Raw genomic sequence first — 15,373 nt, 5'->3', positions numbered from 1 at the left:
CTGAACTCCTTGTACACATAACAAAATAATTACACAGCCCAGTCAAAGCTTCTTGCCAACAGGAATTCCTCCTCTTCTCTGAATTTCCCTTAATCCTGCTCTTAGAAGACTCTCAGATTTGTAGGTCCCCAAAGCATCATCCAGCCTTTTCTGCATTTTATACGTGAAGCCAGAAGATGAGAGTTTTTCAATGAACCAGTTCAGTTACGGTTCACTTTTCACCACGGTTTGTAACTCTTCGGTTCTTGCTCGTGGATCAGTCTACTTTCAAGGTTTTGAAAGTCTTCGAGCCAAAGACAGTTACATTATGGCACATGTGATGTCTTCTCTTTGGCAACAGTGTGAGCAAGAGATCTCAAGCAAAGTTCTAAGCACTTCTCTTGAGGGATTACACTGATTCCGGTGTGATTGCAGGCTTACATAAAGCAAAAATATTGCCTGTAATAAAAAATCTGACATAAGTGACAACACAAAAGACTCAACACCCACCTCCCCCTAAGGTACTTTATAATTAAAATGTAAAAGGAATTCCAAAAGTAAGATTATTGTTCAATAAGTTGAGAAACAAGTTACACACACAGTGTCAGAGTATACATATACAGACAGATATGGGTACAATTAATACATTGTAATATGTATCGTTTTTCATTTAATGTATTCAGTAACTCGGTTATTCAGTAATGGTAATATGTATGAAAGAATAAGAACACAATCATACGTAGAAAAATAAGGAAATGCCACGCACGACAAAGCAGTGATGACAAAACATGTATTTTCCGAAACACTAAGGGCTACATGTACTAGAGGATTGCGCATATATAAGAGTCATAAACCTGTCACCAACAAATCAGAAATGTCAGGTGACATGTACTAAACAAGAGCCATTACTTTTGTTTGGTTGTTTTTGGAAATAATTTTTCTGTTCACGGTTAAGCCATTGATGAAAATTTCATCCTGGGCATTTCCTCAAAAAGCCACCAAAATGAAAGTGCAGCTTGTGTAAATGAGTTGTACCATTTATTAGAATGAGATTTTCTAAAGCTACCAGTTTTAGCGACACTTAAAATTGTATCAATTTGTTAAGAACGTTCGAAAGTATGTTTTAAACTGTTGCAATCAACAATCCTTTCAAAGGAAGTGTGCGTACCAGGTCTGCTTAATGTTTTTTTTTTTTTAATAATGCATACTTTTCTTTCCTTAAAAGCATGCTTGAGCCTTTAAACACCTTTTACATTTCAAGTTTCCCCAGCATGTTGTGAGCAATAGATTGACCACGTATGCCTTTTACAACACAATTTATTCTGAGCATATTTATAGAAATAGAAAACACAGCCATTCTGTGAATGTCAAGGTGATTTTTGATTCTAACTTAATAATCACAAATGGTGTAGCAAAGTATCCCAAGTCAGTCCACAACTCATTTTTTTTTTAAGAACAGTCAAATGTTAAACCAGCTGTAAGATGTGGAAATGCCTGACAATTATGTAAGTAAAAGTAATAGTTAACAAACACTGGAATTGAGAACAATTCAGAACACTTTCACACTCACATTTCAGCCTTTGTACTAGCTTTGTTTGAAATTGTTCAATATATTGATCTTTTGTATATGTAACTATGTTGCATAAAAGATTATATGAGATACTGAATTCAATTATTATTATTACATTTGTTGTAAGGAGATAGTGGCTATCCTTTACATCTGTGATGCCTGAATTGAAACATTGAGCTGCCACTATTTATTTCCTAAAATATTACAAAGTTCATGCAATGTGCTTCTTGCAAATATATAGTTAAATATATTTAAATCAGTATTTTGTGGCTGTCTTTATTCACATATTTTATCTTAGTACTCAGTAGTATTTTAATATTCTGCAGAACAAAAAGGCTACATGCAGTGTGTTTGCCTGGTCTTGCCTTGTGACTGGTCTTTCTTAGTACATCAACCACTAATCTGTGTGTCCAAATCAAGTTAGGCCATTAAGAATAAAATATGCATATATATAATGAAATATATGTAAATATCCATATGTTCACGGTAATGTGATTTCTAGGTATAGATTTCAGTTTCAATTTTTCTGATTACTACCCGCATGTGACATGGCATTCCCTGACATAAGACAAATGACAAAAGCTGCTAAGGCTCACCTGGCTATAAAACACCTTAGGACTTAATATGTGACTGAAGACACATTTGATTTATGGATTGTTTTGGGGGCAGAATGGGTGTACATATCAGTTAATGTGGTTTATGTATGTTATTAAATGAAAATGATAAAATCATAAAGATAAAAAATGTATAAAATCCTGGTCCTGTTTCCTAGGATGATTTGTGTGTGGAAGAATACAGAATCACTTTCCTTTTTGTTGAAAAATAAGCAGTCGCACCCATTGTATGTGCCAGACCCGTGAGTGAAAGGATTATGTGAAGTGCTTTCAAATAGCAAAACATATTTGGCTTTTTTTCTCTAGAACACTACAGCTGTAGAGCTTAAGAGCTTCCACCTTTGAATGTGCGGAGAAGGCTGGGGAAGAATAGCCTGGAGATAAGAGAAGAGTCCTGTGCGAAATATGAAAATCTATATCCAACCCCATTGGTACTTACATTAATGCCTCCGGGGTTTGTTACAAGAGAGACCAAGTAAAAGGATAATGTTTATGTAGGTCTGCATAATAAATAACTGCACATGCTATCGCTTTTTTTTGTGAGGGGGCCTTTGTAGAGTAAGGGATAACTAAGTGAAATTTGAAATCTAAAAGCCTGCATTACATGGGGCTCTTAAATTCTCATAACTGATAGTGGCATATATACAAGTTCCTTTCAATGCAGATTCTCCACAAGGAGGTGTTATTTGCACTTGATTGTCACCAGTCATGGCACATTCACCTCGGGCCGGATTAAATCAAAACTTTGACCCACCCACTAATGGAAAACTACAGAACTGTACTCAGTTGCGGCAGATGACACTTTCTTCTAATGAGAAATGTAACCACTATGATGTACAGGTTTGTAGTTTGCTATTAGTGGGTGGGTCAAAGTTTTGATTTAATCCGGCCCCTAGTCTACATAAAACACATTATGTACAGTACATATACAATAATTTTTCTGCATGTACAGTACATATACCATCATTTTTCTGCATAATTCCCTTATTGTCCTTATTTTTTTCTGATATAATTGTGCATATATGAATTGGTTCAGGTTGATGTTCATTGATAGTTCATGTATGCAATGGATAATGGCATTCTGAATATGACACATATTGCTGTATGTCACCCTTGGAACATGTCCCCTTTTGTTAATAAAAAATAATATTAGGAGACCAATTGCTCTATTAATTTTTCAAGGTAGTAAAGTTTACGCTCCCCTGATAGAAGATTTAAAACTGTTGTCCTTTTTTTAAAAAAAAGAATCACTGTGATGTGATTAAATCAACCCAACCACTTATTCCAAATTACAGCTCCAGCACTTCTCTTTGAATTTATATTAGGTACGAAGTGTGTGGCAAACATGCTGACTTCGATTTAAAACTTGCAATTGTCCAACAGGATGAACTGTTAATTTAATCTGGGCTTTTTGTTCGATTTAAACACATAGGGCCCGATCTTCAAAGTTTGCACGATTTCCACACAAAATCAATTCAAAGATGCAACATTGCACAAAAACTGGTATATTCAATCTAATTTCAAGGAATTTCAAGAGCTTTCAAGGAATTCAAATTTGATTGCGCTGTGCGCATGTTTAATGTCAGCCCGGAATACATTTGCATCTCATCTTTTCAATTACGAAGTAATTACCATATGTTAATGAGCCTCAGAATTAAAGGAAAAATCTTCCCCAACCACAGAAACAAACCTGTTTATTGCGTGGCACACAGCTACCAATATAGCAGGAATCACATATAATTTCACCCACTCCCCCAATTTTGCACTTTGCATACAATTAAAGGGTGAACGGAATGGATTGCACCGTGCAAAAACGGAGGTTTGAATATGGCCAAATAATGTGCATTTTTATGCAAAACCTACGAATATCTAGCCCATACGTTTTTTTATTGCTTATGAACATGTTGTTTTCACTGTTGTCTTCATAGTTTTTGTAATTTTGCCACAGTAATTCATTCTCTTCTTTCTTAAACATTTTACTTTTTGACTTTTAAAATTTATATTTTATATTTTATATTAGAAAACAAAATGTAAAACAGAAGTTAATATATAATTAAATCCATTGAGATGCCAAATTTGTCCTTGATGAGGGCCAATGGCTGTACTATATCGTCAAGAACATCCCTGCTCTGTCCAGGTGCCAATGCATTCCTTCTTATTTGCACCTTTTTAAATGTATATTTTGTGATGGATACAAAAAGACACATTTCTCAACACAAAACCAGGCACTGCTGATAAACATTTCAGTAGCATATTACCCCCATTTTGGGAACTGGTGCCAGTCACATTCAAATAAGAAATAAATCTGGAATACAGTCGACAATCAAAAAATGAAATACAGCAATCATCGTTAAAGAAGAAAAATGAAACAGTTGAGTAACATGCTGCCACCCGCAAATTGCAAAGGGTATATTGGTTATTACATTGGAATTTGACACTGTGGACCTTTTTCAATCTCTAAGATTACAAAGCTGTTGGATGCATCTCCTTGCCTTCCTTTTCCATCAAAGTAAAATCTTTTTTTAGAGAGAATGTTAAAAATGTAAACTAGAGAAATTGCTCAAATGCTTTTTCTTCCTACCCTTTTACAGGTCACTCTGATAATCCAGCCAAGTAATCCACATTGGTAGGAAAGTATTCAGTTATTGGAGATGCAGCAGCCATTATGAGAATATGTTTTTCGTAATAAAAAAAGACAGTGCCCATTTATAGTAAGTTCCATAAGAATTATGTTAAGATATCTGGTAAGTAGGTCATGGTGGAGAACATCCTTCACAGCTTGTGTAACCGGCAGCACTGAGGGAGGTACTCTATACTTCAGCCCTGCCTTCCCTTTGTTACATAAATAACACATTTGTTTCTATTATAGCTGCCCTTCCAGGAAGGCTGTATCGGGGATGTATTAGAGGACAGTGGTCGGAAGACGAGGAAAAATATTTATCTGTGTGCCTGGTGTGTCCTTCCCTGGAGGGTAATGACTTGGTAGAGTGACACTGTACCTGCTTGGAAGATACATTGATTTGGGCCAGATGAGATTTGAAACCTCCCCCAAAGACAACAACAGCTGGTGCTTTCCACAGACTCTTCAACTGCTGACTCTTGCTTTTGCACTGAAATGCACCGCGGCTACAGGTGTGAGCAGGCTTGGCTTCCAAGAAAAACCCATGAGTCAGCCAATTTAATGTTGCTTTTTGAGGGATTTGGTTTGTCCAGCAATACAGTATCCACTTGCTACACCAAAGATTTCTCTGGAGGAAAAAGTCAAGTTTCTGGTTGTATTTGAGGTTTGAAATAGTAATATTTATAGTAATAGTATTTTTTTGTAAGTTATATCGTCATCTTCAATGTTGACAACAGAGCAGCAGAAAAAAATTAAAATGTGTAAAGCTATATTTAGGTCTTCTGCATAACAGGTACTTTAAATATTGTCTCACATGTGTCTCTACATAAGAGTTGTCTTTGAAGTGAAATTTTAAATGTCAGCAGATTAGAAAGATTAAAAAACAGAGGCTGTTACCTAGAAGGTAAATGAAGCTCAGTTTAAAAAGGAAAACAACAACAATATTACAGGACTCGGCTGTAAACCTTGTTGTTTTCTATATTTCGATTTTGCAAATTACACCTGATTTGTAATTGTATGAAATAAGTACATGAATCATTTTCTTTCTTTCTTTCTAATATTAATATGGTGCTTTTATTTTGATGATCCTGGCAATTACTACCAAACATATTTCTAAATATTTCTCATTTCGTTTTGTTAAGTTTTATTTTCTTGAAAAGAGAATTATAATATAATGCACATGAAGAGATTACATTTTTAGAATGTCATGCTTGAAGGTTGACTTATTAAGGCTTTTTAATTTAATTTGCTCAGTAAGAATATTTAGTACATTTTTAATATGTGTCAATTACATAAGGAATTGTTTCGTATATTACATATATAAAAAACACCATATTGCATTTTTTGGATGCATACAAAATACCAATACCAAAATTAAGTACCAGAGACATTTTATTTACAAGGGCAGTATTTATCAAATAAAAACTGATTTATCTGATTACTCATGTTTCTGTGAGCATCTGCCTTAAATAAAGAGATCTGAGGATTACGAGAAGAAATACTAAAACAAAGAATGGGTGCAGCTGAGTCTGTACATGTTACAGAGATGTATGTGAATACCAAATGAACGGCATAGGAAACTGGACAGAGAAGATACAGAACACGCTGAAGTGCACTATCAAATGTACAGTATTCCTGACCCCAGAGTGACCCATCGATTTGACTGAAGTAAACAAAATGACACACTCAACCCCAGCCTCCTCTTAGTTCAGCAGAGCCCACGACCATATGACATAAATAGAAATGAAGTAGAGGTAGATGCACATTGAGAGGATATTATTTGATCAATAATGTATCAGCAGTTCAACTACTATGCCCCCTGTCCACCTTTTGGGCAGAATGTTTGGGCTACAGGCCTAACAAAGACAACATTGATTAACTAAGAAGAACAATAATATATCAAATACATTTCAAAGCAGATAAGGTATTTCTAATGCTATTTAAACATAAATACATTTGATTAAATCTAAGAGTCTGACTCCATCAGGGACCTTGACTTCGTAGTGCTCTGATTTGATTGGGTTAACACAAACTCTACAGTAATGTCACCAGAGGTGATTTTAATTCTAGTTTATGTATTTGCTTATTTTGTTTTACACTGCTTGATTATTTTCAGTTATTGTGTGCTAGATTTTGCATTTGATTTCTTATTTTTTTCACAAATTTACTTAATTATTTTGCTTGATGTTATTATTTTTTGATCATCCATGGATGTTTCTTTATTATATTGCATTATAAATATCTTTGCACGCTACGAGGCACACCTTTCCAGACTTTGACGGCATCCTGCTACTTCCAAACCGGAGTGCCTTTACACCTGTTCCCACTCAGCAGCTAAATAGACCCTCTATTATAAAGACTGTGCTGGAGCACAGAAGCAGAGAGCAACCGTACCAGAGAACAGAGAACAGCAGCACAGAATGTGCTCATTAATTTCCAAAATGTCTCTGTATTGCACAAACGCAATCAGCTGGGCATCCACGCCGAGTTTTCAACCACTTGATCAACAACATCAATGCCCATGTCATGGATCCTATGGTACTCTGTGTTATTTGACAACGGTACAGTCTTCAGTGCATCAGCTGCTTTCTTATCAATCATTGTTTCTACGAGAATGACACCAGCAGGCAAAATGAGCTCCTCAACTATAGTAAACAGCTTTTGGGACTTTGCCACAAGTAGCGACACAACATTTGAGGCCTCAAATGTTGTGGTTGACACTGCAGTCGCTTAAAATTCTAGAACACTAGAATTTCAAACGACATAAACCCCCACACCCGCACAATGTGTGGCTACATTATAAAAGGGCTTCGATATAAAAATGAAAAACAAACAGTCGGATACAACTTAATATTTTTTATTTATGAACACCTAATACAACAGAATTAGCATACATCTGAAAATGTTTCTCGTGACTCATCAAGGCATTGTTCACTACAAGTGGGTTTCAGTGTTATCATGATGAGATTATAAAGGTTGTGCGTGACCAACTGAGCTTAGTTGGAGGGCAGCCAGAGGGTAGCTATATGCACTGTATTGTAATTGTTGACAGCTGCTAATAAAATGAATATTATTATTATTAACAACAACGATAATAATAATAATAATAATAATAATAATAATAATAATAATAAATGTGTAGAATGACGTTTGTCAGATTGTTAGCACTCAAAAGGATTATAATACGTTATTTCACAGAAAGTTTGATTTTATTACAAAGCCCAAACTAAATTGTTAGCTGTATTTTACTGATTTCAATATGCCACATATAAAGAAAGTGCCTATAATGTATTAACTTTTATGATTCTGCAGATTAAACACTGCACACGTGTTTAATTCACATATTTAGTAACACTTAAAAACGGACATGTGCGAAATATGAACAAACACAAAGATATTTAAATTTGAATGGCAAAACCCAGTCAACTGGCGGGAAGAGGGCAGGGTGACAGGAACATGCACACTGACAGTACAAATAGTCCTATAAATACAAAATAAGCTAGATATTTCAAATTAGTGACCTCAGTGAATGTTTTCCTGCATTTTGAGATTTAAATAACTTGAACATAATATTTTTTGGAAATATATATTCCACATTTTTTTAATTCTTCCCACATATCCCCTGGGGACTGCCCATGTACCCCAGGTTGGGAAACACTGCTCTGCTCATTCTGGAGATGCACCTGAAATAGAGAAGAACAATTTGATAATTACAACAGCTTTAAGCTAACCCACACTGCGTGTACTTACATCCATGGGCTGGTGAGTCAGGGTCCCTCTGTGACGGCAGAGTCCTGGTGTTTGGAAGCAGGCAGCCTGGGGAGAGAAACACACAGTAACAGGGTACACCGTAAATCGACCATCCAAGAGTGTGTGAAGCCAACTTATCTGCTGCTGCCTGCATCCATGTCCTGAAACTCTTCCCTTGTTTGTCTCTCTGCCCCTTGGGCTTAGTCATCGGCTGCGCAGCGGAGTGAGCTCCAGTCGTGGTGAAGGTCTCTTTTTGTAGATTTTAGTATAGGTATTTTTGTATAGATTTTAGAATGTCATATCACCCCGCTAATTAAAGACGATTTTAATAAATTTGTTTGTTAATTAGATATAGCCTGAAGACATTCCAGAAGACTTCGTGCCCTGCTGCGTGCTTGTTGTTGTTTACTACCCTACTGTGAAAATAAATATTTGCATATACCCGAATGTGTCTGTGGTGCATCATCTGACATCTTGCCCAACCTGCAAGGGGAAAGGGGTAATAGTGGGGCTCCTCTCCTCACTGCAAATGAATGTGGGGTGGCATAGTCATTCTTGTTGGTCCAGTGTTCACAGTCACCTGTGGCACTGTTACAATAATACTTTGGTTAATGAATCCTCTGTGAACGAAGCCAGACACATGTGATTTTTTTTTGTCTTTATTTTTCTATAAAATAATAAATATATAATCAGAATTCATGTAATTTAAAAGAGTAGAATCTGAAGTATACATATTCCCTGAAAGCTCAACAGAGGGTTTTGTTTACTTTATCAGAAGCCAATCCGTGAAGAGGTTATTATAGTGTCTCTCACCTTGTCCAATCAATGGTGCACATCGCCAGTCTGCCTTTTCCGTTTCTCATTGCTGGACCTTGTGTTTTTTGCGACTAGTTTTTTTCAATTGTAATTCAACTTCTATCCCCTAGATGTCCCTGCTACCATTCAAGTAATCGTAAATGAATTCACAATAAAAATATAAACTAATTCTGATGAGTTTAAATTGTAATTGAATAACCTGATGTGTTACGAGAAAAATCGAGAGACCTAAACATGGAAGTAAAAACATTGCAATCAAAAGGCACTAATATCCACCTGGCAATCTGTAAGCCAATGGTTATAATTTATTTTGCACAATTTGCAATTTATCTTTGGGCCACACTCGAAAGTTAACAATAGACAGATACGTATTATCAGAAAAACACAGAAAATGAAAGGCTGAGATTGACAGCTATTACACAGTGTCCTCCAGTAAAACATTTAAGGGGAAAGAAAATGAGGAATGCTGACGATGTTATTTTCAATTTATCATAAAAAATTATAATCCCAAACTATGTGCATTTCTGAGCATAGTAACATAACATAGTAACATAATAAACTAACAATTCTTACAGTAGGTAATCTCAGAAGGGAAAATTTACCCCAGATTGCTGATTTGCACAAGACAAACATTGTACAAGTGTTAAAGATGTCTGTAAACTGTAATTAAGTCTGCCGATGCAAAAGATCTGTATTCTTTGCACATGTTGTTTGTTATCCAAGGACTATTGACCTCAACAATTAAATTAAGTAATATTACCTGATTGTTAATCTGTACTCTGTGAATTAATCATCGGTGGTACAGGGCGTTGTAAAATGTTAAAATATATTTTAAACTAATTTCACACATTATGTGCTCCTATTAGTAAACTGCAACATTTAAATTATTTACTCAAACATCCTAAGATGTTCTAGTACTATCAGAAATATTCTAAAATAGTATTGAATAAGACGTACTAGTAATAAAAGGACGTATAGAAATCATATAACTAGCTCAGAAGAGAAGTGGCTTGTTCTATGGCTTTGGTGCAGCAAGCTACCTTTCGGCTACATTTTAGACACATTTGAAATTATGTTCCGTTTGTTTTAAAGGATTAATTTTATGCTGTAGCCCCTTCCACTCTTCTCTGATGTTCTGGAGTACATTGCTAAACCTCCTGTGCTATTCTCGCATGTACAGTACTGTCCAAAAGTTTTAGGCAGTAAGAATGCTTTCAAAAAGACATGTTAATAGATTATATTTATCAATTAACTAAATGCAAATTCAGTGGAAACAATAAAAATCTAAATAAAATCAATATTTGGTGTGACCACCCTTTGCCTTCAAAACAGCATCAATTCCTCTAGGTACACTGACACAGTTTTTGAAGGAACTTGGCAGGTAGGTTGACCCAAACATCTTGGAGAACTAACCACAGTTCTTCTGTGGATTTAGGCAGCCTCAGCTGCTTCTCTCTCTTCATGTAATCCCAGACAGACTCGATGATGTTGAGATCAGGGCTCTGTGGGGGCCATACCATCACTTCCAGGACTCCTTGTTCTTCTTTACGCTGAAGACAGTTCTTAATGACTGTCACTGTATGTTTGGGGTCGTTGTCATGCTGCAGAATAAATTTGGGGCCTCCCTGATGGTATTGCATGATGGATAAGTATCTGCCTGTACTTCTCATCATTGAGGAGACCATTAATTCTAACCAAATTCCCAATTCCATTTGCAGAAATGCAGCCCCAAACTTGCAAGGAACCTCCACCATGCTTCACTGTTGCCTGCAGACACTCATTCGTGTACTGCTCTCCAGCCCTTCGGCAAACAAACTGCCTTCTGCTACAGCCAAACATTTCAAATTTTGGCTCATCAGTCCAGAGCACCTGCTGCCATTTTTCTGCACCCCAGTTCCTGTGTTTTCATGCATAATTGAGTTGCTTGGCCTTGTTTCCATGTCGGAGGTATGGCTTTTTGGCCACAAGTCTTCCATGAAGGCCACTTCTGACCAGACTTCTCCGGACAGTAGATGGGTGTACCAGGGTCTAACTGTTTTCTGCTAATTCTGAGCTGATGGCACTGCTGGACATCTTCCGATTGCGAAGGGAAGTAAGCATGATGTGTCTTTCATCTGCTGCAGTAAGTTTCCTTGGCCGACCACTGCATCTACGGTCCTCAACATTGCCCGTTTCTTTGTGCTTCTTCAAAAGAGCTTGGACAGCACATCTGGAAACCCCTGTCTGCCTTGAAATTTCTGCCTGGAAGAGACCTTGCTGATACAGTGTAACTACTTTGTGTCTTGTTGCTGTGCTCAGTCTTGCCATGGTGTATGACTTTTGACAGTAAACTGTCTTCAGCAACCTTACCTTGTTAGCTGAGTTTGGCTGTTCCTCACCCAGTTTTATTCCTCCTACACAGCTGTTTCTGTTTCAGTTAATGATTGTGTTTCAACCTACATATTGAATTGATGATCATTAGCACCTTTATAGCATTTGTTCACACCTGCCTAAAACTTTTGCACATTCCTGTACTTCATTAACTGAGGTATTACTATGTCTTGGACCATACCATTTTTGTGAGATAAGAGTTCCTTACAACCTAGTCCTAACTTCAGTTTCTTATTCTTGTTTGTCTACACTGGCATGCCTACAACTGCTACAATATGATGGTGTACAGAGCAATAGAAAAGTCTACAGCACCATGTGAATTTGATTGAGGTAATTGCTAATATGGGAGTGTCCTTCATTGTGACTAGAGGGTCTCTGAAATCCTGCACTGTAACATAACTGAAATTATATAGCACCAATATATTGGAATCTTACTCTATAACTTAATGAATCTGGCCTTCCATGGCACAATATGTTTTATTGCATTCAATTACTGCACCAGAAATTGGATGTGAAACATTTGAGAACAGCCTGTGACTTCACAAAATTAATATGGCACATACTGCCAGACAATTAAATTATACCCAACAGGCTTTCATAAAATTACATATTGGTTTCTATAGTGATTAATTGTTGTCAGTGGGTTAAGAAGACCATATTCAAATTTTCATTACAGTCGGATATAACTGTCAACTTCGTGCTTGTTCATACGGTGGTCCACAGATACATTTAATATGTGTTCTAGGAGTCTCAATAGTAATAATGAAAATATTCAATATAGGCTGGTGGGTGTAGGCTTCCCCAAAATGTTTCCACTTGCTTCAATCTACATCTTCTCTTTTTCATGAAACACCTGCAAAGTTTATGATTTCATCTTCCCATCTTTGATGTGGTTGTTTTCTAGGTATTTTGTTTATCTCTTGCAAGTAACAGATCAGTGTGTCAGGCCAACTGACATTTTAACATTTTCAATTATATCAAATACTTTGGTTTCTTCTCGGATCCATTCATTTCCTTTTCTAGCTCTTGTTATTTCAAGCACACATGCTCCTTTGTGTCGTCTGCTGTTTCTGTATCACTGTTGCATTAAGTGACCAGGTTTCAAAGCCATACGTGAGCACTGGTAGTATGCATTGATCAAATAATTTTCTCTTCAGGCAAGGGTGTTGATATCTTTTCAACAGCTTGCTGATTCTTACAAAGGATCTCCATCCCATTTCTACTCTTCTTTTTATTTCAGGTTAATTTTAAGTCCAGTTTTCTTGCTTGCATCTGAGAGTTCTTGACATTAAAGCAGCAGGTGTGTATATATATATATATATATATATATATATATATATATATATATATATATACAGACAGGTGACAAATTAAAGGATAATCCTGAATACATGAGTGGAGGAACATAACAAATACAGATGCCTCCAAACAGGTGTACTGCATGATACTATTAAGCAATTAACATCCACTCATGATCTGTGGCATGTATAAAAATGCTGAGCAGGCCCAGTTGATTTTGGATCAAGATGGCAAGAGGAAATGATCTAAGTGACTTTGAAAGAGAGGTCATTATTGGGGCACAGATGGCAGGAACTGGCTAGTGTTCTCGACAAGTGGGTGAATGCATGTGTGGGACACCAAGAGAACGGTACAGGCCTGACTGCTGGACCCCTACAGTGAGGGGGTCCGGAGGCTCTGTTATGCTGTGGGAGGCATTTTCCTGGCATGGTTTGGGTCTATATATCTTTTGGAAGAATGGTGTTCATCCCTCCAGTAGAGTTCAGAGACTCATAGAATCTGTGCCAAGAGTATTGAAGCTGTTCTGGCAGCAGGTGGTGCCCAACACCTTACTGACTGTCGTGGTTCCCTAGCACTCACCCTCAATCCCCGGTAGAGGCCGCCATTTCCCTGCCTTTCCTAGCACTCTCCCAGCAATCATCCTATTAACATTCCTCATCACCCTTGTGCACTCTTGCTTCCACCCTCTGTTCCCATTCGCCCTGCACCTCCCTATCTAGTTTCCTGTTCCTTTTATAATCCCCTCACTTCCCTCAGTCGTGGCAAAGTTTTGTCAGTTCTATCTGCAACTCTGAGCATTCTCCCCGTGCCTTGTCTAGCCTTGTTTCCTCGAGCCCTGTATCTGCCTTGTTTCCTTGACCTCCTGCCTGACTTCCCGACCACGACTCCGTCTCTCCCTTGCTTGCCTTGTTTGTCTGATTCCACGACCCTCGCTTGTGACCTCGACCATGTTTCCACCTAGCCTTCATTGCCCTGATCTGCCAGCACCTGAACCACACCTGTCCGACCACCCTTTCCACGCACTGCAATTGGATCCTCTGTTCCTGTGTCCCCTGTAGCATGTATTTTGATAAGAGCATTTTATCTCTGAGCTGAAGCACTGATCTAAAGAAGACCTCTCCCCCCCAAAGTTATCAGATTTCCTTAACTCATCAGCTGGGAACTGGTTTACATCAAAAGTGACAGTCTTGGGTGGATGGCACCAAGAATAGGCCAAATAGTTTGGAATCCTGCTGTGAGATGTCTGGGGAAGGGGGCCTATAGCTAATAAAAACTCTTTGAAATGGACGAGAGCCGAAATCCAGACACAGAGCGACGAACCCGGGCCAACCGGCATTTCCAAAAGATGGCATGGATTGACATCAGTCATAAATCAACCCCCCCTCCAATAGGACACTGGGGGCTGAAACTGAAATCCAATCTCACAAACTCAAGAACCAATCACCTATTGATCTGACAGGCGTATAAAGAACAGTGCATGGTCTCTCTCTCTTTCTCTCTATCACCTGAACCAGAAACTCACTGCCACAGCTCAACCTGTAGCTCTGTTGCCAGAACCGGAACCAGAAACCAACCAAGTCTTTGCCGGCAACAGAAGAGTTAAACTGGGAGAAGGAGATTGAGCCTTACGAAGAATTCTTTTAAAGGACTTTATTAAATAAAGAACTTTACAGACTGCGCATGCCCGCCTGTGCCCACCTGATCAGTGGAGTTTTACTATTGACAATTGACTAAGTCGACTGTATACAAAAGTGTTGTTTGGAAAAGACTCTGCATTCGCGAAACCCCAACTTCCAGGTGCATCGACTGAGTGGAAGTTCTTGGACAAAGCCGAACCGGACTGCCTTTGTTCCAAACCACACAGACCTCGTGCCGTGTGCTGTTATCAGAGCCCAAAGCCAGAGAGGCCTCTCTGCGACAAAGTTCAGATAAGTTTAACAGTTTGGAGTTTGTGATTCATGACATTTGAGAAATCAATTAGAAATGTTAATCTGTGATTCATAACTCTAGAATGTGTAATATCATTTAGTTTTCTTAAATATAAATGTGTGTTGCATTAAACTGTTTTGTTGATAATTTTAGAAATAAAATCTGTAAACGCCGAGAAATATCTTCTCATTCCTTTTTAACTGTTTAGTCTGAAATTGACACAAGTTAATAGACACCAGATTAAAGGTGGCCCTGCCTATCCTTAATCATTGAATAAAAATCAGTTAAGGGAAATTGTGGTAACAAGTAATGATAGGATCTTTCTCGGCACCTAAACGTAAATGAGACTGATATATACACTCACCTAAAGGATTATTAGGAACACCATACTAATACTGTGTTTGACCCCCTTTCGCCTTCAGAACT

Source organism: Amia ocellicauda, chromosome 16, assembly GCF_036373705.1.
Source record: "Amia ocellicauda isolate fAmiCal2 chromosome 16, fAmiCal2.hap1, whole genome shotgun sequence".
NCBI classification, from domain to species: Eukaryota; Metazoa; Chordata; class Actinopteri; order Amiiformes; family Amiidae; genus Amia; species Amia ocellicauda.
This window is presented reverse-complemented; position numbering follows the sequence as displayed.